Here is a 22,793-nt window from a genome sequence, read left to right on the forward strand (position 1 = left end):
TTTCTTGCAAAACAACTGCATCAGACAGGTCTGAGATCACTTCTCTTCCCTCGGAGGTCTTTCTACCCATTTCTTCTAAGACTATTACCACTCTTTAGTTCTGTAACCACTTGTTGGGGTATTTTAAAAACTGACCAAAAAAAAAAAAAAAAAAAAACTGACCATAGTGCAAATTTATCAGGAAAACAAAAGTATACCAGGTACTTCAACCAAGAGATTTTAATGTAGGGAAATAGTTAAACAGATGCTGGAGAACTGAAACGCCTAAAAATGAACACTATGCTAATTATTGCAAGAAGCTGCTGTCATCTCTAGGACTGGAGAAAGAAAGAAAATAATTTGAGGTTTTCAGAAGCCAGATGCTTGGAACAGTGGCTCTGATGAGTGAAGACTCAAACTTCGGAAGATGTCCATTGCCCAGCTTGTGTGCATAGTCTGAGGGTAATGAGACTGATTCTGGAAGTGTGGCCATGCTGAGAATTTGAGGAAAAGCTGGGATCTACACCATCTGCACCTGCCAGGGAGGGTCTTTTCTGGGGAAGTGCCAATCAAGAGCATCGAGCTAAAAAAAAAAAAAAGAATTAATTCACTTCCTCGTCCTGCCTTGCAGTATCCTTTAATGCCCCCTATTGGCAAAACCTAAGAGAAAACAAGCTACTAAAGTAGATATATAGTTTGCAGAGAATATAGTTTTATCTCAAACCAGAGATGTAGAAACCTGGGATGGTCATCAAGGAAAAACATCCTAGCAACTGGCATGTGTGATAGACAGAATAATGACTCCCCCAAAGTTATCCACATCCTAATCCTTGAAACATGTGTATATATTACCTTGCATGGCAAAAGGAAATTTGCAGATGTACATATGTCAGGGATCTTGAGATGGGTAGATTATCCTGTTATTGGGGTGAGCTCAGTGGAATTTTAAGTGTCCTTGGAAGAGGGAGGCATGAGGGCCGAAGGGTCAGAGTCCAGGAAGGAGATGGGAAGACAGAAGCAGAGGAGAGGGAGATCTAAAAATGCTATACTGTAATAGATCTAATGTTATATTCCAAGTATACCATTCTGAGTAACGAATAATGTCTTATTCTTTTAAAAATATATTTACTCTAGTAACAATCTCTCTAATATGTTTGGAATCAATCAGAGCTTTGACTCTAGACAATTTAGAAAATAACACTGTACACTCCTCTCCAAGGGCAGGCAAGATGAAGCTTAGAGATAATTGTGTAAACACTGTCCATTACATGCTCAGTAAGTATTGTCAACTAATGCCTCTTTTTAGATTTCCATTACTTCCTCTAAGAATTTTGAGTTTAATGGATTTTTGTTCAGGACTTTTCTGCCTACTCAACTCAGTGATGTTGCCCCCACTGTTGGGAGAGCATGGACGTGCCCACAATTGCCTGAGGTCTACAGCCCTGTAGGCTGATCCTCCAGCAAACTCAAGAATTGAACCATTTTTTAAACAGAAAGGAGAAAACAGTCATGTGATGACTTTGGAGGAAAAAAAAAGTACCTTAAAGGGAATGGTAGAAATACAAGCAAAGTGAAAAAATTATATTGAATAAATACTAATTGTCTTTTAAACAAAACTTCATTTTCTGTTGGCCCTATGTTACTTTCAGCCAAGATGGTACAAAGCAAAAAGGACATAGTTTGTTTGCTTATTGTCTTTATTCCACTATAGTTAACATACAGTGTTACATTAGTTTCAGGTGACAATATCAGGGTTCAACAATTCTTTACATTGCTTAGTGCTCATAGTGATAAGTGGAATTCTTAATCCCCATCACCTATTTAATCCATCTCCCCACTCACCACCCTTCTGGTAACCATCAGTTTGTTCTCTATAGCTAAGAGTCTGTTTTCTGATTTGCATCTTTTTTTCTTTGATCATTTGTTTCTTAAATTCCACGTATGAGTGAAATCATATGGTATTTGTCTTTCTCTGATTGACTTCTTTCACTTAGCATTGTAAGCTCTAGCTCCATCCATGTTGTTGCAAATGGCAAGATTTTATTCTTTCTTATGGCTGAATAATATTCCATTGTGTATATATACCACTTTTTCTTTAACCATTCATCTATCAATGGATACTTGGGTTGCTTCCATAGTGACTATTGTAAAAAAATGCTGCAATAAACATAGGATTGCTTTCATCTTTTCAATTTTTTTTAATATTTATTTATTTTTGAGAGAGACAGAGACAGAGTGTGAACTGGGGAGGGGCACAGAGAGGGAGACACAGAATCCGAAACAGGCTCCAGGCTCCAAGCTATCAGCCCAGAGCCCAACGCGGGGCTGGAACTCACAAGCCATGAGATCACGACCTGAGCCAAAATTGGATGCTCAACCGACTGAGCCACCCAGGTGCCCCTGCTTTCATCTTTTCAAATTAGTTTTTTTGTATTCTTTGGGTATAAATACCTAGTAGCGGATTTATTGGATCATATGGTAATTACATTTTTAATTTTTTAAGGAACCTCCATACTGTTTTCCATAGTGGCTGCACTAGTTTGCATTCCCATCAACAGTGCATGAGGGTTCCTTTTTCTCTACATCCTTGCCAACACCTGTTGTTTCTTGTGTTGATTTTATTCTGATGGGTGTGAAGTGATGTCTCATTGTAGTTTTGATTTGCATTTTGCTGATGGTAAGTGATTATGAACATCTTTTCATGTGTCTATCAACCATCTGTATGTCTTCCTTGGAGAATGTCTGTTGACGTCTTCTGCCCATTTTTAAATGGGATTATCTGTTTTTGGGGTGTTGAGTTGTAGAAGTTCTTTATATATTTTGGATACTAACCCCTTATCAGATATGTCATCTGCAAATATCTTCTCCCATTCAATAGGTTGTCTTTTAGTTTTGATTGTTTCCTTTGCTATACAGAAGCTTTTTATTTTGATGTAGTCCCAATAGATCATTTTTTCGTTTGTTTCCCCTGCTTCAGGAGACATATGTAGAAAAAGATTGCTATGGCTGATATCAGAGAAAATTACTACCTGTGCCCTCTTCTAGGATTTTTATGGTCTCAGGTCTCACGTTTAGGTTTACACAGGACACTCTTTAGATTCGTCCATCCAAAGAAAACAAAAGGAAGGAATCTTCTACATTTCCTTTCTTCCCTCTTCATCCTTGTTCCACTACAACTAAAGTTTCGAGTAAAGACCTTGCTAAATATTGGGTCAGTTTTGGGGCACCTGGGCAGCTCAGTTGGTTAAGCATCCAACTTTGGCTCAGGTCACGATCTTGCAGTTTGTGGGTTCACACCCCGCATCAGGCTCTGTGCTGACAGCTCAGAGCTTGGAGCCTGCTTCAGATCCTGTGTCTCCCTCTCTCTCTACTCCTCCCCTGTTCATGCTCTCTCTCTCAAAAATAAATAAACATTAAAAAATTCAAAAAAAATATATTGGGTCAGTTTTCACAATCTGATATGGACCATTTGGAAATTGAGAAAGAATGGGCTTTACTGTATTCACTTAGGTCTTTTTTTAGTATTTTAAATTAGTTTTGTAATTATCAATATAAATATTATATACACAAAGTAACAACAGGGGACTCTACCCTGTGGAGTTAATTAAATACCTATAAATTAGCATAGCTCCTCTTCCAAGGCTACATCACCCTATGACTTAAATGTGTGCTTTAATTGCAAATGGAATGCATTTGAATTCCTTTGAGTTTTATTTTTATTATAATTCTCCCAATCTTTTTTCTTCTGATACCCAGTGGAAAACCATAATCTTTCATTTCATCATTTTTATCATATCACTCTATTTTGGCGCTAATGGAAATATTTAAGTAATCTATGGTTCCAAGAAAGAAAAAATAACACATAATATTAAATTTCATTTCCAGAAAATTTTACTACATTTTTAATGGACAAGGGACTGTGCTATTTTAGTACTTTATAACACTTTATTAGGTATTGTGTAGTATGCTTTTCTTCGAATTTTCAGTGTGTCCCTGCAGTTTCAGGAACAAGAGCAGACCCCACAGCAGCAATCCTTTAAACAGGAATTTTTATTGACTAACATTCAATCAAGACAAATGTTCCCAGCATGTTAAAATATAATGATTCTTGCTCTACACACAGTTGGATGATGCTATAAGCAGCAAATTTTTACTTGTCTGATTACTCATCCATTCTTCCTCTATGGGGTTTCAGTCCAGGATAGCTTGCCCATTGATAAAATTAGGCATCACATACTTTAAGGTCAAGTTGTAGTTGTAATCATAGAATTGTGGAATTAACCATTTGGATAAGTACATCACAGTCTATAAATATATTCTCTATCAAATTTCTACTAGAAAATCAGAGCAGTATTCATACAGGGATAAGAGTCTTACATTAGGCTAAGTCAAAAATTATTGATGAAGGTGGGTTTGTTGTCAAAGAAAAAGAACAACCTATTTCTTTATAACCAGGGAGCTGGAGACCACCTCAGCAGGTACTGCTTTCCTAGCAGACGTTCTTGCTTAGGTCTGTCTGCATAAATTGGGTATTTCTTAGCTTTATACCTCCAGATCCCAAGAATAGTGTACCCTGGAATAGTGAAAAGAGCTGGTGGGTCTGACTGACATGTTTTTAAACCTAGCTTCTTGATTTGGGTAGTGGTATGACAACTGTATGCGTTAGCCAAAATTTGCAGAACTGAACAGCTAACAAGGAGGAATTTTGCTGGTATAAATTATATTTTCTTCATATATATCTTAATAAAACCAGAGAGAAAAATAATATACCCACAGCATAGGAAATTATGATAGTTCATGAGTTTTATCTACTATTAATCATTTCAGCTGCTGAATGACCTCACAGAGAACTTAATTTTTAAACTGTCTTCCTAGAGTTAAGTCCTATATTTTACACTTTATTTAAAAAAATAATGTCATTTAGGTGTTTCAGAGGGCAACTATGCTTTTGTTTTCTTTCTCTATTGATTCAATAAAAGTTTGTCTGACACTCTCTAAACCTAAAGTAAAATGTGGAGCTTTGCTTATGACTTTTTACAAGGCTCCTACTTTTATCATGGGTGCCCATCATATTGGAGAAACATAAGATCTCTATGAGGTTCATGATCCTTGTATGACTTACCTCATAGAATGGTGTGATGAGCACCTCTTGTATAAATGTCAAGAATTGCAAGGTTTGGGGCCAATACGAGATAGAAGAGGGAAAGGCCACGTGCTAGTTCAAACTCTCTAATTCGAAAGCTGAAAAGCAAAGGATTTCACTTGTGAAAGTCCAGCCTCACCAACCATAGATATGGATGTAGTAAGTCATGTGAATACCTCCTTCACTTACTGGTGACTTTGAATGCACCTCCAATGGATATGATACCTATTTTATGGAAATTTATGGAAATCAAGTGGGAGAATGTATAGAGAAGCATGTTGAAATTGTGAAGTCTTGTATAAATGTAAGATAATATCAGTGAGTATGAATGTATGCTGTATAAAGAGCTTCCAATTACAATGCTCTGTAGCTCTTTGCAGTGCCTCACCCCAAAAAACCATTTGTTCACTTGCTTTTGAAAGCCACGTATGAGGTTTCAACTGGTCAATATGTGACCACAAATACTAATGTGCCTCCCTTTATAGCTTGAGATGGATAAGTCTGGGATGGCTATTATCAAACAGGGCTATTATTTTAGTCATTAAATAGACAAGAAGTTTACGATGTTCTTGGTCCAGCTTGGCATCTAAGCCAACATCCAACACTGAGAAAGCTTAGGACAACACAAAGCAATGATTTAGACAGAGTTCTTTGGCTGCTAAATCCATCCACAGCAAAGTTTGTTGATGTGATATGAAATCGAAAAACCAGACTTAGAATGCTTTAATTCTTGCATAAAATCTTCCATCAGAATGGAGTTAAACTAGTTTTCCAATATCCTAAAATGGATTACCAAGTGGTCGTCTTATTGACGATGTCTACAAACTCATCCTCAGAAAGGTTTGCACAGAATGGGACTTCTTTTTTTGTGGAAAATGAACCAAAGGCAAAGGTCCTAAGTCCGTCCATGCCAGAGGCATCCTCCAGGATCTGCTGGTGAGATAAGGAAAGGCTAACTGCTAAAGGCTCCCTTCTGGTTGCTAGAGGCTCCTAGACTGCAGAGTCCAGCTGGTGAAGCTGCTCAGTTCTCTTTTTGAGATATTCATGCCTATTTGGTATCAGCTGAGCTACCCACAGGAGCTGAAGGGCTGTTAGCTTTACAGTCTGCTGCTCAGGGGCTTAGGGGACGTCTACCAAGCCTAAATCCTGCACAGACCTCGATGTACACGGCCTGTTGTTTCGCCCCAAGGAACTGTGACCTGGTGCTCTGCCCATTCATTGGTGTGAGAATTTGGGATTTGTGTTCATCCACCTGTTGGCTTATCTTTTTTTATTTTATTCTGTTTTTTTTTTAAGTTTTTATTTAAACTCCAGTTAACGTACAGTGTAATATTAATTTCAAGTGTACAATATAGTGATTCAATACTTCCATACCACACCCAGTTCTCATCGCAAGTGCCCTCCTTAATCCCCATCACCTATTTCACCCATCTCCCCACCCACCTCCCCTCTGGTAACCATCAGTGTTTTCTCTATAGTTAAGAATCTGTTTCTTGGTTTGCCTCTCTCTCCCTCTCTCTCTCTCTTCCCTTTTTTTTATATTCCACATATGAGTGAAATCATATGGTATTTGTCTTTCTCTGACTGACTTATTTCACTTAGCATTATACTCTCTAGTTCCATCCATGTCATTGCAAATGGCAATATTTCATTCTCATTTATGACTCATATTTCAATATTTATGACTAATATTCCAAGGATACCACATTTTCTTTATCCAATCATCAGTCGATAGACCCTTGGGCTGTTTCCATAATTTGACTACTGTAGACAATACTGCTATAAACATTGGGGTGTATGCATCCCTTCGAATTAGTATTTTTGTATTCTAGTGTTGCAATTGCTGGATTGTAGAGTAGTTCTAATTTTTTGAGGAACCTCCATACTGCTTTCCAGAGTGGCTGCACCGGTTTGCATTCCCACCAACAGTGCAAAAGCGTTTATCTTTCTCCACATCCTCGCCAACATCTGTTGTTTCTTGTGTTGTTGAGTTTCGCCGTTCTGACAAGTGTGAGGTAATATCTCATTATAGTTTTGGTTTGTATTGCCCTGATGATGAGTGATGTTGAGCATCTTTTCATGTGTCTGTTGGTCATCTGCATGTCCTCTTTGGGAAAATGTCTTTTCATGTCTTCTGCCCATTTTTAAGTTAGATTGTTTGGGTTTTGGACATTGAATTTTATAAGTTCTCTACATATTTTAGATACTAACCCTTTATCAGATATGTCATTTGCAAATATCTTCTCCCATTCAATAGGTTGCCTTTTTAGTTTCATTGATTGTTTCCTTTGCTGTGCAAAAGTTTTTATTTTTATGAAATCACAATAGTTTACTTTTGTTTTTGTTTCCCTTGCCTCTGAAGACTTATCTAGAAAGAAGTGACTATGGTTGATGTCAAAAAGGTTACTGTTTATGTTCACCTCTAGGATTTATTATTTCATGTCTCACACTTAGGTCTTTAATCCATTTGAATTTATCTTTGTGTATGGCATAAAAAATTAGTCCAGTTTCATTCTTTTGCATATACCTGTCCAATTTTCCCAACACCATTTGTTGAAGACACTGTCTTTTTCCCATTAGATATTCTTTCTTGTGTATGTTCTTTTAACTAATGCTTTTTACTTTTACTAAAATCTAATTTTTAATTTTGCTTGCCTTTGAAGCATAATGCATATCTAGTAAAGTGCATAGAGTACACAAATCTTGACTATACAGCTGGATATGTCTTCATATATGTATATTCCTGTGTAACCACCACTGAATCAAGGCAGAGATCAAAATCAACCTATATTGCCCATCCTCCCACCCTTTCCCCTCTGGCAACCATCAGTTTGTTCTCTGTATTTATAGGTCTGATTCTGCTGTTTGCTTGATGAATAATAATATAGATTAGATTCTGATATGTTTACTGGTTATTTGGATCTTATTTATGAAATGCCTGAAATTTTAAAAAATTGTATGGTTTGTTTATATCATATTAATTTACATGAACTCTTTGTATATTCAGGATACCAGGCCTTTGTCAGACATATAAATGACAAATATTTTCTTCCAGTATATGGCTTGTCTTTTCATTATCATAATGATTGATATCTTTTGATGAATTAATAGTCATAATTTTGTTGAAACCCAGTTTATCAGGGTTTTTTTTTATGGTTAATGCTTTACGTATCTTGTTTAAGAAAGTCATGCCTACCTAAGGTCATAAAGATATCTTCTGTATTCTTCCCAAAGCTCTGTTTTTTTCTATCTTGCAAATAGAGATCTATATTCCCTCTCAAATTAATTTTACTGTATGCTGTAATATAGGAGGCAAGGTTCATTTTTTTCATAAGAATAATGTTATAGCACCATTTAATGAAAAGCCAACTTTCTCCCACTGAACTGCAGTGGCACCTTTTTAATAAATCAAGAAATTCTGTATGTGTGAGTCTATTTCTAGACTCATAATTCTGTCCAGTTGGTCTGTTTGTCTCTCCTTGCATAATACCACACTGTCTTAATTACTGGAGCTTTACACTAAGTCTGGAAGTCTGGTGTTGTAAGCCCTCCAGCTTTGTTCTTGTTCAATATTATCTAAGGTTTATTGGTACTTTCATTTCTATATAAATTTTAGAATCAGCTTGTCAATTTCTACACAAATCCTGCTAGGTTTTGATTGGGGTCAGATCAAATTTATAGATCAATTTGGAGAAAATGACATCTTACAAATATTGCATCTCTCAATCCACAAACTTTATTCATCTCCCCCATTTAAGTATTCTTTCTTTTAGCAACAAGGTTTTTGGGGGTTTTTTGTTTGTTTTGTTTTGAGACAGAAAGAGAGGGTGCAAGTGAGCAAGGGGCAGAGAGAGAGAAGAGAGAGAGAGAGAATCCCAGGAGGGGCAGAGGGAGAGGGAGAGAGAAACAAGTGGGGCTCACCCAAAGCAGGGTTCATGGTTTTTGTGGGGGTTTTTTGTTTTTTGTTTGTTGTTGTTGTTGTTGTTGTTGTTTTACCTGAAGAAGGGCCTGAGCTCACGAACCTGAGATCATGACCTGAGCTGAAGTCAGATGCTTATCGACTGAGACACCCAGGAGCACCAACACTAGTAGTTTAATTATAGACATCTTATAAATCTTAAGTTTAACTCAGAGGTACATAGTTTTTAGCTCCTATTTTAAATGGTACTGCTTTTCTAATTTTATGGTTTTATTTTTGGCTGAAATATAGAAATAAGTACTTTTTCCATATGGGTTTTCCATCCAGCAAATTTGGTAATACCTTAATTCTAATAGTTTATAACTTCTTTTGAATTTCTTATATAATTATGTCATTTGTAATAGAGGTAACTTTATTCTTCTCATTATATAATATTTTTGTAATTCTTATTCCTTTTTCTTCTGACTGGAATCTTCAAAAGTATGTTGAATAAACATGGTAACAGTGGACATTTCCAACTTTAAGGGAAAAAAGTTCAGTATTACACCATTAGAAATGATGTCAGCTGTAGATTTTTTAGATTCCTTTTTATCACATTAAAAGAGTTCTCATCTTAATTTTCTCACAGTTGTTTTGTTTAAGTCATGAGTGGGGTCATGCCTTTTTTGTATCTATTGAGATGATAATATGATTTTCTCTATTTTAAAGTTATTTTTAAAATGATATTAATTGGTTTTTATATATTAAACTATTACTGTATTCCTGAAATAAACTTTACCTGGCCGTGAACTATTATGTTATTTCTATCTTATTGCACTCTATTTGCTAATATTGTGTTTAGAAATTTTGCATCTATGTTCATGGTAGATAAAAAGATGTAATTGTTTCCCTATAATATCCTTATCATGTTTCAGTTTCAAGGTTATACTGACCTCACAAAGTGAATTGTAAGCATTCTCTTTCTTTATTTTCTGAAAGAATCTGTGTAAATACAGTATTATTTCCTGAACTTTTGGAGGAATGAACCAGTGAGGCTGTTTAGGCCTGGAGTTTTCCTCATGGGAAGGATTTTGATTATGGTTCCAATTTCTTTGGCAGATATAGGCCTTACTCAGATATTCCATTTTGTGTCAGTTTTGGTAAGTTGTGATTTTAGATAATTTTCCTATTTTATGTAAGCTTCCAGAGTTCTTTACATAAAATTATTCATAATGTTCTTATTAATTTATTGAGTGTAGAGCAAATCTTTAGAGCTAGATATAGATGTGGACTTCCTCATCTTGGGAATAGACATCAAAGTCCCCAAAGACCAGAGCAGCCACACAGAGCAGGGATTACACCTTAGGAAGGAAGAATGCAGAAAGAGAGGAAGAGGACAGAAGAGAAGGGGAAAAATAGAGAGAACTAACAAAAAGCAAAGCTCAAAACCATAGCAACAAGTTTACAGAGAGCCAATTTCTTAGGCTAAGTTTAACTCAAACAGAAGTTGACTTGGTAGACACAACTTTTCCAGGGCCTAATATTCATTTATTTTCTTAAGCCTTAGTCTGTTGGATATGGGTCTGAATAAAGACCTTTAACCTCTCATCCCATGAAAATACTGAATGGTACAATTGATGGTCCTGGAGAGACCACACCCAGAACTGTATTCCAATCCCCAGTCACCTGACACTAACAGATAAGACACTGAGGTTAATGACTTGCCCCAAATCATATAGTTAACCAAAGTTGCTGTTTAAGAGGTTAATGCAAAAATATCTAAGTTTCTTTCCAAGAATTGGATTGCCTGATAGTAATGATATACTTCGTTGAGACCCTTGATTGTTTTAAATTATATGACATGAAAAACATGACCTTGTTAACCACTTTCTACAATTAGGGAATGGGAAATAATATGCTCAGGACCTTGGCATCACAGGACTTTTCCCATATACGTGTTTGATAAATTTGCTTTCCTCATGTTCATTACAGCAGAAGTCTGAAACACCACATCTGGTCTCAGATTTGAAGCAGCCTGCAGTCCCTAAAATAGCTACTATATATTAAGCACTTACTATGTACCAGTAGCGGTGCTAAGTGCTTTATATGGAATCATTCATTCATTCAAAACTGTTAAATGCTTACCATATGCCAGGCACTGTTCTGGGCACTGGGGATTCAGTAATGAAAAAACAGATCAACATCCCTGTCCTCATGGTCTTAACTTCTAGTAGTGCCTATAGTCAAATACGCAATCTGTAAGTTTATTGCTTAGTGTATTAGAAGATAAGTGCCAATAAAGATCATAAAAGCCTAAGGGGGGGTAGATAATGCTGGAGAGGGAGTATTCTATTTTGACCAGGGTCGTTAGGGTGGGTCTCACTGAAAGGTGACGTAAAATAAAGTTTTTGGTTTGGTTTTTTTATATGAGAGAGAGAGAGAGCGAGCGAGACAGAGACAGAGAGTGAGAGAGAGATTTAGAGCACACATGGGGGAAAGGGGTAGAGGGAGAGCGAATCTTAAGCAGGCTCATGGAGCCTGATGCAGGGCTTGATCCCACGACCCTGGAATCATGACCTGAGCCAAAAACCAAGGGTCAGATGCTCAACTGAGGAAGCCACCCAGGAACCTGAAATAAAATTTTAAAGCAGGTAAAGAATGAGCTAGGTTCATAATGGGGGTAAAGAATGTTCCATAGAGAAGGATAAGCCTCCAGAAAAGCTTCTAGGCAGGAATATCCCTAGACGCTGAAGGTCACAATTGCTAACGGGAAGAGACCAGAAAATAGTAAAAGTGGATAGCAGAGAGGTTAGAGGGGCCAGATCACATCTGACCTTGCAGACCACTATGCAGACTTTGGCTTTCCCTCTAAGCAAAATGGCAAGCCATTCTAGTACTGAGCAAAGATGCAACATGGTCTGACTTAAAAGTATGCCTGTAACTATTAGTGCTGTGTTAAAATAGTGTTAAGACAGCAAGGGTAGAAATAGAAAGACCATTTGGGATCATCTCATTTAATCCTCACCACCACCCTGTGCAGTAGACACTATTACAAAACCCACTTTAAGATAAAGAAACTGAGGCTCAGGAAGGTTACTTAACTTGCTCGATGTCACACAGCCAACAAATAGTATAGAAGGCCATAATTAGAAGTTGCATGTATGGCCCCTCCATGCACTGAATAAGTTTTAATTTTCCTAAAATTCTTCTGGATACCCTTTTCCATGTTGGTGGTTGGAAGTCATTAAAGCAGAGGCTGAAGCTGGTTTTAGATATTTAGTTTCTGTTAAGCACATCGGAAAAGAAAAAAAAACAACAACCTCTTTTACAATAGCCCACTGAAAAGTCTCACATGTTGCTAAGTCTAGACTTCAAAAGGCTAGACCATACCAAATCTACGTCCACTCCATTGTCTACTGAATTTGTTCACAAAATATTTTCTAAAAGTAAGGACATGAGGTGTGAAAGAATAGCTCTTGCCTCAAAACCTCATTCATAAAGTTGTGGTACAGGCCACACCTGAACTATGTCCAAACAAGCTGTGCAACTGATATGTGCCTCAGAAGTTTCTGAAATTACCACTCATATCAGGGCATCAGAAGGATGGTACCCAATTAACAGACAATGCAATCTCATGCATGAACTGTGGGACTTGAAGTTAGGCATTTTGACTGTGAAATGGAAGTCTTACCCATTTTTTAATACTGGTTTCTGTATCACATTGGTCAGGCATCTTGGACCAAAACACAGAAGACACTCAGAATGCGTGGGCTCAATAGAAGAGTTGTTACTTTGTAATTCTGCCAAGTGCTCTGAGCACGCTGGGTTCTCAAAGCATTTTTTAACAAATTTCAAGTATAAGTCCTAACTTTATTTTTTTAATTGTCGCAAGATATACATAACTTAAACCTTAATATTTGAACCATTTTAAGTGCATGTTCTGTGGCATTAAATGCATTCACATTGTACAACAATCGTGATCAGTCCATCTGTAGAACTTTTTTCATCTTCCTAAACTGTTTGTTCCTTCATTAACTCACCATTCTCTCTTTTCCCAGCCCCTGTCCACCACTTTACTTCATCTTTTTTAATTTGGCTAATATGGGTAACTCACATAAGTGGAATCCTATCGCGTTTGTCCTTTTGTGACTAGCTTATGTTCACTTTAGCATAAGGTCCTTACGTTTCATTCATGGTGTACCATGTGTCAGAATTTCCTTCCTTTTTAAGGTAGAATAATATTACACTGTACATATGCACCACATTTTGTGAATCCATTCATCCATCAATGGGCATTTGGGTTGCTTCTTACCTCTTGTCTATTGTGAATAGTGTCACTATAACCTTGGGTATGCAAACATGTCCTCAGAACACTGTTTTCAATTCTTTGGGATATATACCCAGAATTGAGAATGCTGGATCATATGTTAATTCTATTTATAATTTTTGGAGGAACTGACATACGTTTTCCATAGTTTCCATACCGTTTTCCACCCTTTTCCACCGTTTTCCATCCCTACCAATCATTTACAAGAGTTCCAATTTCTCCACATCCTTGCCAACATTTTCGAATCGTTTCCCTCTATCCCTAGTTTAATGATTGTTTCTATCACGAAAGGTTGTTGAAGTTTTCAAAAGCTTTTTCTGCATCAACTGAAATAATCATGTGTGTTTTATACTTCATTCTACTAATGTGGTGTATTGCCTATGTTGAACCGCAAACTTTGTTTTTTATTAGCTCGAGTTTGAGCAAGTTCCTAAACCTAAATTTGAATTTCCTTCGCTATAAAATGGAGCTGATACTAATACCCACCTTTATTGTTAAAACTATTAAAAAATAAATTATGCAAATATAGCGCTTAGTACAAGGACTGAAACATTCGTGTTCAGAAATGATAGCCCTCATAATTGCCATCATTGTCTCATATTTTTCACTAAAGTTAACAGTAGACAATAAACTTATTCAAAGACACACAGAGAAGAGCATAAGTATACTTTTTAAAAATGCATTTAAGATTTATTCCATTCTTACCACTCCCTGGGCAAAAGTCAAACTGGAAAAACGAATGATTTATACCCAACCCCCCCAACCACAGAGTCTGGCCAGCTCAGCCAATAACTAAAAGAACAGATACTATTTTGGTGTCCCTGTCCTTTAGCTCCAAACCTCATACTCTGACTTCTCCCAGAGGGAGCCTGAGTCATCTGCTGCCCAGTCATGAAGGCAGGATGGAAAGAAAGATACTAATAAGAAAGGAAAGCAAAGGAGGAAGGTTCAAATAAGGTTTAGCAGTGAGGAAGGAAGGAAGGATCCATGGAGAACAGGAGAGTAAATCCGATGTATCAGGCTATTGTCATCAGCCACCTGAGACAGAAAGCCTCAACACTTACCTTTCACACCAAGTCCCTACCAGCCCCAACACATCCAGTACCCAGCCTTCCCTTACTCTCTGATGTTTTCCTTAGCTCAACTCTTCCCTCTTCTGACTGGGGTAATGAAAAATAATGCAGAAAATAGGAGGCAGGTTATTTTGGCAGAGAGGTTAAGCTATTGGCTAAAATTTAAGAGTTTCTTAGGATTATTTGTATATTATAATTCTTCCTGCTTCTCATTACCACAGTGACAGAAACTATGCTCTTACAAGACTAGTCAGGTTTTCATAAAACTTCTTTTTCAAACTAGGCCTGATAGCCCCCAGACCAGCTAGTTGTGTCCATTTGATTATCGTACATCATGCGTCTAACATCTCTCCACCACCTCCTTCAAGTCTTTTCCTTTTTTTTTTTTGTTTATTTATTTTGAGAGAGAGAAAGCACGAGTGGGGGGAGGGGCAGAAAGAGAATTCCAAACAGGCCCTGCACTGACAGTGCAGAGCTCGATACAGGGCTGGAGCTCACAAACCGTGAGATCATGACCTGAGCCGAAGTTGGATGCCTGACTGAGCCACCCAGGCCCTCCTTCAAATCTTTCAATTTTCATTTAATGATTATTTACTGGCAACGGAGTGATGACCATCTCAAGTCTGTGCCATCATAAACTTCATGTTCCAGTAGAGGTGACAATAAATAATAACCCTACAAATATAAATTATAATGAGAAGGTTGTAATGTGTTCCACAAAGAAAGATAGAGGAGGAGGCATTTGAGTAGAGATATCCAAGCAAAGCAAGAAGCATGCAATCTTAGGGTGTGGATTTCCTGAAGAGGGCACAGCAATGATCTCACACTCTTTTTCCAAAATAATTCTGAAGAAGGGCACTTTTACTGCAATTTCAAAAAATCTGGTTATTTTCTTAACCACCGTACAAACCAAGGAAGATAGCACTTTTTCTTTCTTATTATCTTACAGAATGACAAAGGTCAAATTCTGACAAGGGTCTCATGGCAGGAGAGCCTCCTTAAGCATCTAGCCTGCAATCTCTCAAACCACACTCTCTTTACTCCCTGTAATGATGTAATAAAGCTTCCTAATTAAAACATGCTTCATTCGTTGACAGCCAAGCTCTCTGCTCAGATTGCCAGCCATAACTCAGGTTCAATGAAGTTCCTGGATCATCTGCAACCTGGTGGTTTCCTTTAGCCTAGCAGTTTTTTGCTGGTTTTTTTTTAAGTTTATTTATTTTGAGAGAGAAAGAGAGAGAAAATACACGTGGGGGAGGAGCAGAGAGAGAGAGAGAGAGAGAGAGAGAGAGAGAGAGAATTCCAAGCAGGCTCTGCACCATCAGTGTAGAACTCAAACTCATGAACCCTGAGATCATGCCCTGAGCCAAAGTCAGATGCTTAACTGACTAAGCAACCCAGGTGGCCCTAGCTGAGTATTTTTAAGTTCACAGTTATCTAACAACCAACTACACCTAGTTAAGGGGAAAATTGAACCCCCAATTAGACATTTGCCATGATATGAAATCAGAGAGGTGAAGGTGTTGCTGGGAAATCAGAGTCCATGATGCCAGGCCTTAAAGAGGAGATAATCAGGGAAGCCTGGGTGGCTCAGTTGGTTGAGCATCAGACTTCAGCTCAGGTCACAATCAAACTGTTTGTGAGCTTGAACCCCACGTCGGGCTCTGCACTGACAGTTTGGAGCCTGGAACCTGCTTTGAATTCTGTGTCTTCCTCTCTTTCTCCCTCAAAAATAAATAAATGTTTTTAAAAAAAGGAAGATAATCAAAATAGGGAGGCACAGTTTCCAGGAGGGTCTAATTGTCATGATAGACTGTGGTCAAGTCATGCATATGGTGAAAGCTTTTCAAGGGAACTTGCAAATAAACATTAATATGAAAACAATGATAAGGTTAACTCCAAGAATAACCCTTTTCCTCCTATACATGATATACTCTGAAATTTGTGAGACTGTCTTTCCATCTCCTCTAGAAAATTAGGGGGAATTTCCTAGTCCCCAAAGTTCTTCAAGTATCTCAGTAATAGGCTCTAGAAAAATGGGTAGACTTGCCTAATTAATGAATTTCTGAAAAAGCACTTTGAAAATATCCCCATCAAAGGAGAGATTTAAGTGAAAGGATCATGAGGTTACATATTTATATCAAATAAGATGAAAAGGACAATGATGGGAAGTGATACAGTAGTTAATCAGGAAGACTGTACATGATTCTTTATCCCAATAATAGTCATTGTCAACAAGCACATTCAGATCATAGCCTGAAAGGAGATTCTGAGCGGCTCTACAGTAGCGAACTGAGTCTCTCTCTCAATGTTCTTTCACAAGAGATTAAAATAAATCTCACCTATAGATAGCAATTGCATTGGAAGACATAGCAATAACAGGTGCCACTTTCTAAGGATGAAGCTAAGTATTTTTCATGTGTATTTCATTTACAACCCACTTTAACTTACAACAACACTTTAAGCATGTACTAGTCGTCACTAACATAATATTATTATCATGTAACTCCACAGCTACTGAGTCTTGGAACCAGAATTCAAACCCAGCTCTAATTCCATAGTCTTGTTCCCCCAAACTTTGCATTATATTGCCCTAAGAATCCTCATTTTATTTTTCAGATTTTTAAAAATTTTTCTCTCTCCTTAATAATTTTCTATTTGTATTTACAGACCAGAAATAAGGTATAGTGCATCTTCTGGGTGATAGATGGACAACATATCTTTTTGGTGTTATTTGAAGCATTCTAGAGAATGCTTTGTTCATTTTGCATTGCTCTTCTAGCATGTTTAGCTTCAGAATTCAATAATGCGTATAATATTGTGTTACAAAGACAATACATTTCCTTTGAGGCATAGTGTTATTGAGACACTTTCAGTGCTGTGAAAAAAAATTAAAAGCTATTAAAACCAACACCGAGGAAAAATTAAAAACACGTAAATTTTTGACAAGATATCTTCAGAGCTATCAGGAATTCTCTGGGGTATATATCCTTCTGTGTCCAACCAATCCATCATGATTTTCTTCATCTAATACACAGGCACTTACCTAACCCTTCACACTATGTGGTCTGGGCACATGGGCAGTATTATCTGGGAGTCCAAATGGAAGACTTCCTTTACAGCACTGTAGTCTGTCGTCTCCAAATTTTTTACAATTCCAAATTATTCTTCCACTATCCTTAGAAGGTAGAATTTCCACTTCTTGCTTTGAGTTCAGTTCATATCTTCATGAAATTTCTCTGCAGGTTCATCCAGAAGCATTAGGATCAATTAATCCTAGGCAGAAGTCGAATCGAGTGGAACCCAGCAGAGATCAGAGCAGTATGGACTAGGGAGCCAGAAATGGTGTGTCCTCCTTGGAGTTTACTCTACCATGTTGGGGAGACAGACGATAAATACAACAAACATGTAAAATATGTAGTATATCAGAAGGTGTGATACATACTGTATTAGTTTGCCGAAGCTTCCATAATAATGTACTACAGCTAGCTGGCTTAAAACAACAAAAGTTCATTCTCTCATAATCTGGAGGCTAGCAGTCTGAAATCAAGGTGTTAGTGAGACCGTGCTCCCTCTAGAACTCTGAGTAGACTCCTTTCCTGCCTCTTCCTAGTTTCTGGTGGTGAACATCAATACTTGGCTTTCCTTAGCTTGCAACTGCATTACTCCATTCCCTGCCTCTGTTGTCACTTCTCATTCTCCCTGTATGTCTCTGTCTTTCTATGATGTTTTCCTCCAGTCATAAAGGCATAAGTCATACTGGCTTACAGCCTACCCTCATGACCTCATCTTAACTTGATTAAATGGACAAAGACACTAGTTCCAAATAAGGTCATATTCACAGGCACAGGGGGTTAGGATTTTCAATAGATGTGTTTGGGGACACAATTCAACCCAAACTAGATGCTATCAGAAAAATGAAGGAGGAAAATTCATTATGACATGTGTGTAGGTGGGGAATAGGGGTCAGATGCATTTAAATAGAGTAGCCAAAATAAGTCTCAATGAAAGGAAGTATTTGCATAAAGATCTGAAGACAAGGGAGCCAGCCTGTGGATGGTCGCACAAGAGCATATGCAAAGACTCTGTGGAATATACCAGACGTGTTCAAAGAAAAGCAAGGAGGCCAGCATGGCTGGTGCAGATGAACAAGGGGTAAAGTGGTAGGAGATGAGTTCTGAGAAGTTATAAAGGAGCCAGATCATATGCAGACTTTGGGTTTTATTCCAAGTAATGTCGGATACCCTTGGAAGATTTTGATCAGAAGATAACATGATCTGGCTTCTATCTTAACAGGACCTTTCCAGCCACTGTTAAAAATATATAGTGGAAGAGAATGGAAGCAGGGATTCAGCTTATAAGGCTTTTGAAATAATCCTGGTGAGAGATGATGATGGATTGGCAGTGGAGATGGTAAGAAGTCGTTAGTTTCTGGATATTTTTTGAAGGTAGAGCTAACAAAATTTGCTGACAGATTGGTCATGGGGTGTGAAAGAGAGAGAGGAGTCAAGGATGACACAAGACTTTTTGCTACAGTAACTAAAAGAAGACAGTTGTCAATAATGTAGATATGTAGAATATGAAAATAGCTGGTGCTGGAGGGAAAATCAAGAGCTCAACAAACATGCTAAGTTCCAGTGCTTTTTTAGGTACATCTGAAATGTATGGAGATGTCCAATAGATAGTTAGTTGACTATATGAGTCTGTACATGTGAGAATAAACCTTGCCTGCTCCACATCTCACTTGGGCAGGTGCTGCTGTTGTAGCATGAGCAGAAGACTGAACAAAAGACTAAATAGTTTGTTTGGAAAAATATCCAGAGGAAAAATGGAGGAATTTGTGTTTTCTCAAGATGCAACTTCAGAGTGCATACATTTTTTCGATATGTAGGCATTTATTATAAAGTTTGGCAGTTTTTAGAACTATACATTGCAAGCATTTCCAAAAGGTGGGAGACCTAACATAAAATATCTTGCTTTGTTATTAGTATAGGACCCCACAGATGAGAGAGATGATCCAGACAGGAGAGAGAAGCAGATTAGCGCTATTCATGGAGGAGGAAGGGAGCGTGGCTCTTTAATAGGTAGTGGCAGGAGGTTCCTCTTTATCCCTTCCAAAGAAGAGGACTATCATGGGCTCTGGGAGGGAAGGATCCACAAAGCACCAACAATAGGCCCTATGTGGGACATGTCCCAGTTTAGAAGAGTGTAGGGTAGTCTCTCCAGCTCTGCCTGGGGAGCATCTCTCTCAACAAGAGGAGATGCACTTCCCAACACATGCTCTCCAACAAGAGCAACCATTCTCCAGGGCATCAATGGCACTGGTAATCACATGCTTCATTCTGCCAAGAAATGGAGCTAGAAGTATATGTGTGTGGGTGTGTGAAGTGGAGCTGAAATTCAAGCACTTACCCCAGATTTCCCTCCATCCTTTCACTGTTTCTCCTCTAGGTTCATGATCTAAGATATCTGATAGAAAGGCATCATGGCCTTGAGCTCCTAAGTTGGGGTCTGGAGGTATTTTCAACCATGGGCTCTGTCCCCTTTCTCTCCATTCAACTACCAGTCCCACAGAAAAGTCATTCGGTGTGGATACACCCATCTTCTAGAACACATCTGGGCTGTTAAGAGATGCTACAAAGGTTTAAGTGACTTTAAGAAATATAAATGTTATACAGATCTAGTTAGCTTCTCTATGCCACAGATTAATAGAAGGTTTTTAATTTTCCTTTAACGCAGCCATATAAAAAGTTCACTAATCATTTTACAGAGGAGGAATAGGAAGGCAAATTGGTTAGTGACTTGTTCAAAGTCTTACATTTTGTTACCCTTGGAAATAAGGGTAGAATACAAGTCTCTCTTGACTTCTCAACCACTTTCTCATACCCTACTCCATACTTCACTGTAACCATATGGCTGCAAATATCTACACTATGTGCCACACTTAGAGCATCAACATATAGCTCTGGAAAGAGCTTCAGGTGTCCTCTTGCTCCAGGTAAATTACAATCAAGTCTTCTTGATATCTTAAAAACATTTCTAAATATTTAATATTTACAAATATTTCTAAATATCTTAGATCATCAACCTAGAAGAGAAACCGTGAAAGGATGGAGGGAAATCTGGGGTAAGTGCCTGAATTTCAGCTCCCCCTCACATACCCACACACATATACTTCTAGCCCCATTTCCTGGCAGAATGAGGCATGTGATCACCAGTGCTATGGACGCCCTAGAGAATGGTTACTCCGAAAGGTAGCCTTATATAATTAAATGGCTGCATATCTTGAAGTCAGGGAGCTGCCTACGAATCAAGACTGTTACTCACTCTCTCTGTGACTTAGAGCTTTTAGGAGCTTCTGCCTCCTCATCTATAAAATGAAGATAATAACACTCATACCAAAGACTTGTTTAAATGATTAATTGTGATGTTGTATTTAAAGAATATAACAAGCACAAAAAAGGGATGACTGAATAATATTATTATTTTCAAAGGAAAGCTGCTAAATAAAGTGCGTTTGAGTAGAAAGAGGTAAGAAGCAGTTATGAACTGCACAGTAAAATGCAAAAGAAAAAAAAACCCTGCATACAAATAGATAATATGATTGTGACTGGGTAACCAGAGGCCACTGGGACTAAATCAGTTGGTAGGATCAGGGATACTACCCAGCTTGAAACTTTTTTCTCATTTTGATGTGTATCTTTAGCGCATAGTACCAAGAATTTTGGAAATCTATCATTAGCAAGAATAAGTTAGAAGATGAAGAGGAAGAGAAAGGAAGAGAATAGAAGTGGGTGCAATGTACACAGTATACAGAGATACATGTGTGCCTCAGAAATACTTGCCCATAAAGATACCTTTTGAAGTCAAAAGGAAATATAGACACATGGTCTTGGTTGGCAGTGCCCATAAAATCACCCACTACTGCTCTCATCCTTGAGGAAAAATGTCTCTTGCATGGAGGATCTTAGCAGAATATAGGAGGATCCTAGAGAATACTCAGGCCAGACAGCCCTCCTCATTACACTTGTGGGAAAGGTGAGGCAAAGAATGACTTCCCACCTCCATGATGCTAGGGGTAGCCAAAGAGCAAATCTGATCCTTTACCTCCAGTGCTCTGCATACATCATTTGACAGAAATAAACTTTGAAAAGCTCATCATCATTATTTCTGAATAAGCAGAGACAGGTATGGCAAAGGGGGCCATGGTTTTCTTCCAGCTTCTTGCGGAAGCTTCCTCTGCTTCCAGTTAATGTTCCCTCCAGCCAAAGGGAAATCTAGGATTTGCCCTGACAGGCTGTGATCTCCCTCAAGTATGTGATACTGTTTTCCTCCACTGCGGCACAGTTGGCCTTGTTAATGAGGCCCTAGGGGCAGAGTTCATGTTTGCCAATGCCTCTCTCACCCTGGTTGCTGATTACAACCCGGCATCCAAGCTTCAGAGAGTTTATTACCATATGTTCCATTTCCCTTTTTAGCACTGTTTGGGCTCTGTGTTCAGAGACAAGGTACTTCCTACAGTTGGGCTGCAGCAGTTTTTAGAAGATGACTAGAGCTCTAACAAGAACACCGAGCTTTGTCAAAGACACCGTCTGGAAGAGAACATTCTCGCTTTCATGAAGAGCTCTGTTTCAGCACAAGATTACATATACATGTTAAAAGGTTCTATCAGCTAGCCTGGGCAGGCAGAGTTTCTCTTGCTGTACTAAACTTACCTCTCGCAGTGCCAGCCTCACTAACATTAAGAAACCCAGTCAGGGTTTGAATGGAAGGAAATCTCAGACAGGTGTAATGTTTCCTTGTAGTTGGAGAAGCAAAATAGATTCTGCAAATTAACTGGATGATTTGCCAGTAGGGCTGACATAAGCAAAGAATTTCTCCTGCAAATCCCATGCTCTGATTGTGAAGGAAAGGCTTATAGAATTAAAATCCTGTAACTGTTGTCCCTTAAAGCACGAATGCTTTTATTTATAGTCTGGTTTAGGAAATGTTTTACAAGTGTGATTTGTGTTTATATTTAAATACCCTGGCCACCCCCACATATAATGTGATCAAACTTACTGAAAAAGATTCATGTAGCAATATTTATACCACAGGCAGAAAAAGGCTACAGAAGCTCATAAATATTAACTTGCCAGTGTAGAAATACAATTAAACCATGTATTACCTATCTTTCTTCTTCCAAAAGTCTTAATAGATTTCTTTCCAGTTTATGGCCATGATTCCCAAAGGAAAATTCCTAAGTTGCCCTGGTTTCCTTAGTAACAGAATCAGGTATAAATTTTGCTCCTATAGTTCCAAACATCTGTATCCAAGCAACATATTAAAGTGCACTGCCAACGGATGTATGTATAGTTTGTGGGTAAGCTTGAC

The 22,793-nt window shown here is 38.0% G+C and overlaps 2 long non-coding RNA genes across 3 annotated transcripts; one reads left to right on the forward strand and one right to left on the reverse strand.

The window, feature by feature from the left end:
• Positions 1-204: 204 nt before the first annotated feature.
• Positions 205-18,116, reverse strand: LOC144616061 (uncharacterized). Of its 2 annotated transcripts, XR_013554944.2 has the most exons (3): positions 17,467-18,116; positions 5,102-5,220; positions 205-562 (listed from the first exon to the last, which is right to left on the reverse strand). It is a non-coding gene; the product is annotated as an uncharacterized LOC144616061 (long non-coding RNA). The 2 variants fall into 2 exon arrangements; XR_013554945.2 differs by lacking the exon at positions 5,102-5,220.
• A 138-nt stretch (positions 18,117-18,254) lies between these two features.
• LOC132680759 (uncharacterized) lies at positions 18,255-22,571 on the forward strand. Its single transcript, XR_009610694.3, has 3 exons — positions 18,255-18,833; positions 20,500-20,547; positions 21,899-22,571. It is a non-coding gene; the product is annotated as an uncharacterized LOC132680759 (long non-coding RNA).
• The last annotated feature ends 222 nt before the right edge of the window (positions 22,572-22,793 follow it).

The sequence above is a fragment of the Panthera onca genome, chromosome A1 (genome assembly GCF_046562875.1).
Source record: "Panthera onca isolate mPanOnc1 chromosome A1, mPanOnc1 haplotype 2, whole genome shotgun sequence".
Classification (NCBI taxonomy): domain Eukaryota; kingdom Metazoa; phylum Chordata; class Mammalia; order Carnivora; family Felidae; genus Panthera; species Panthera onca.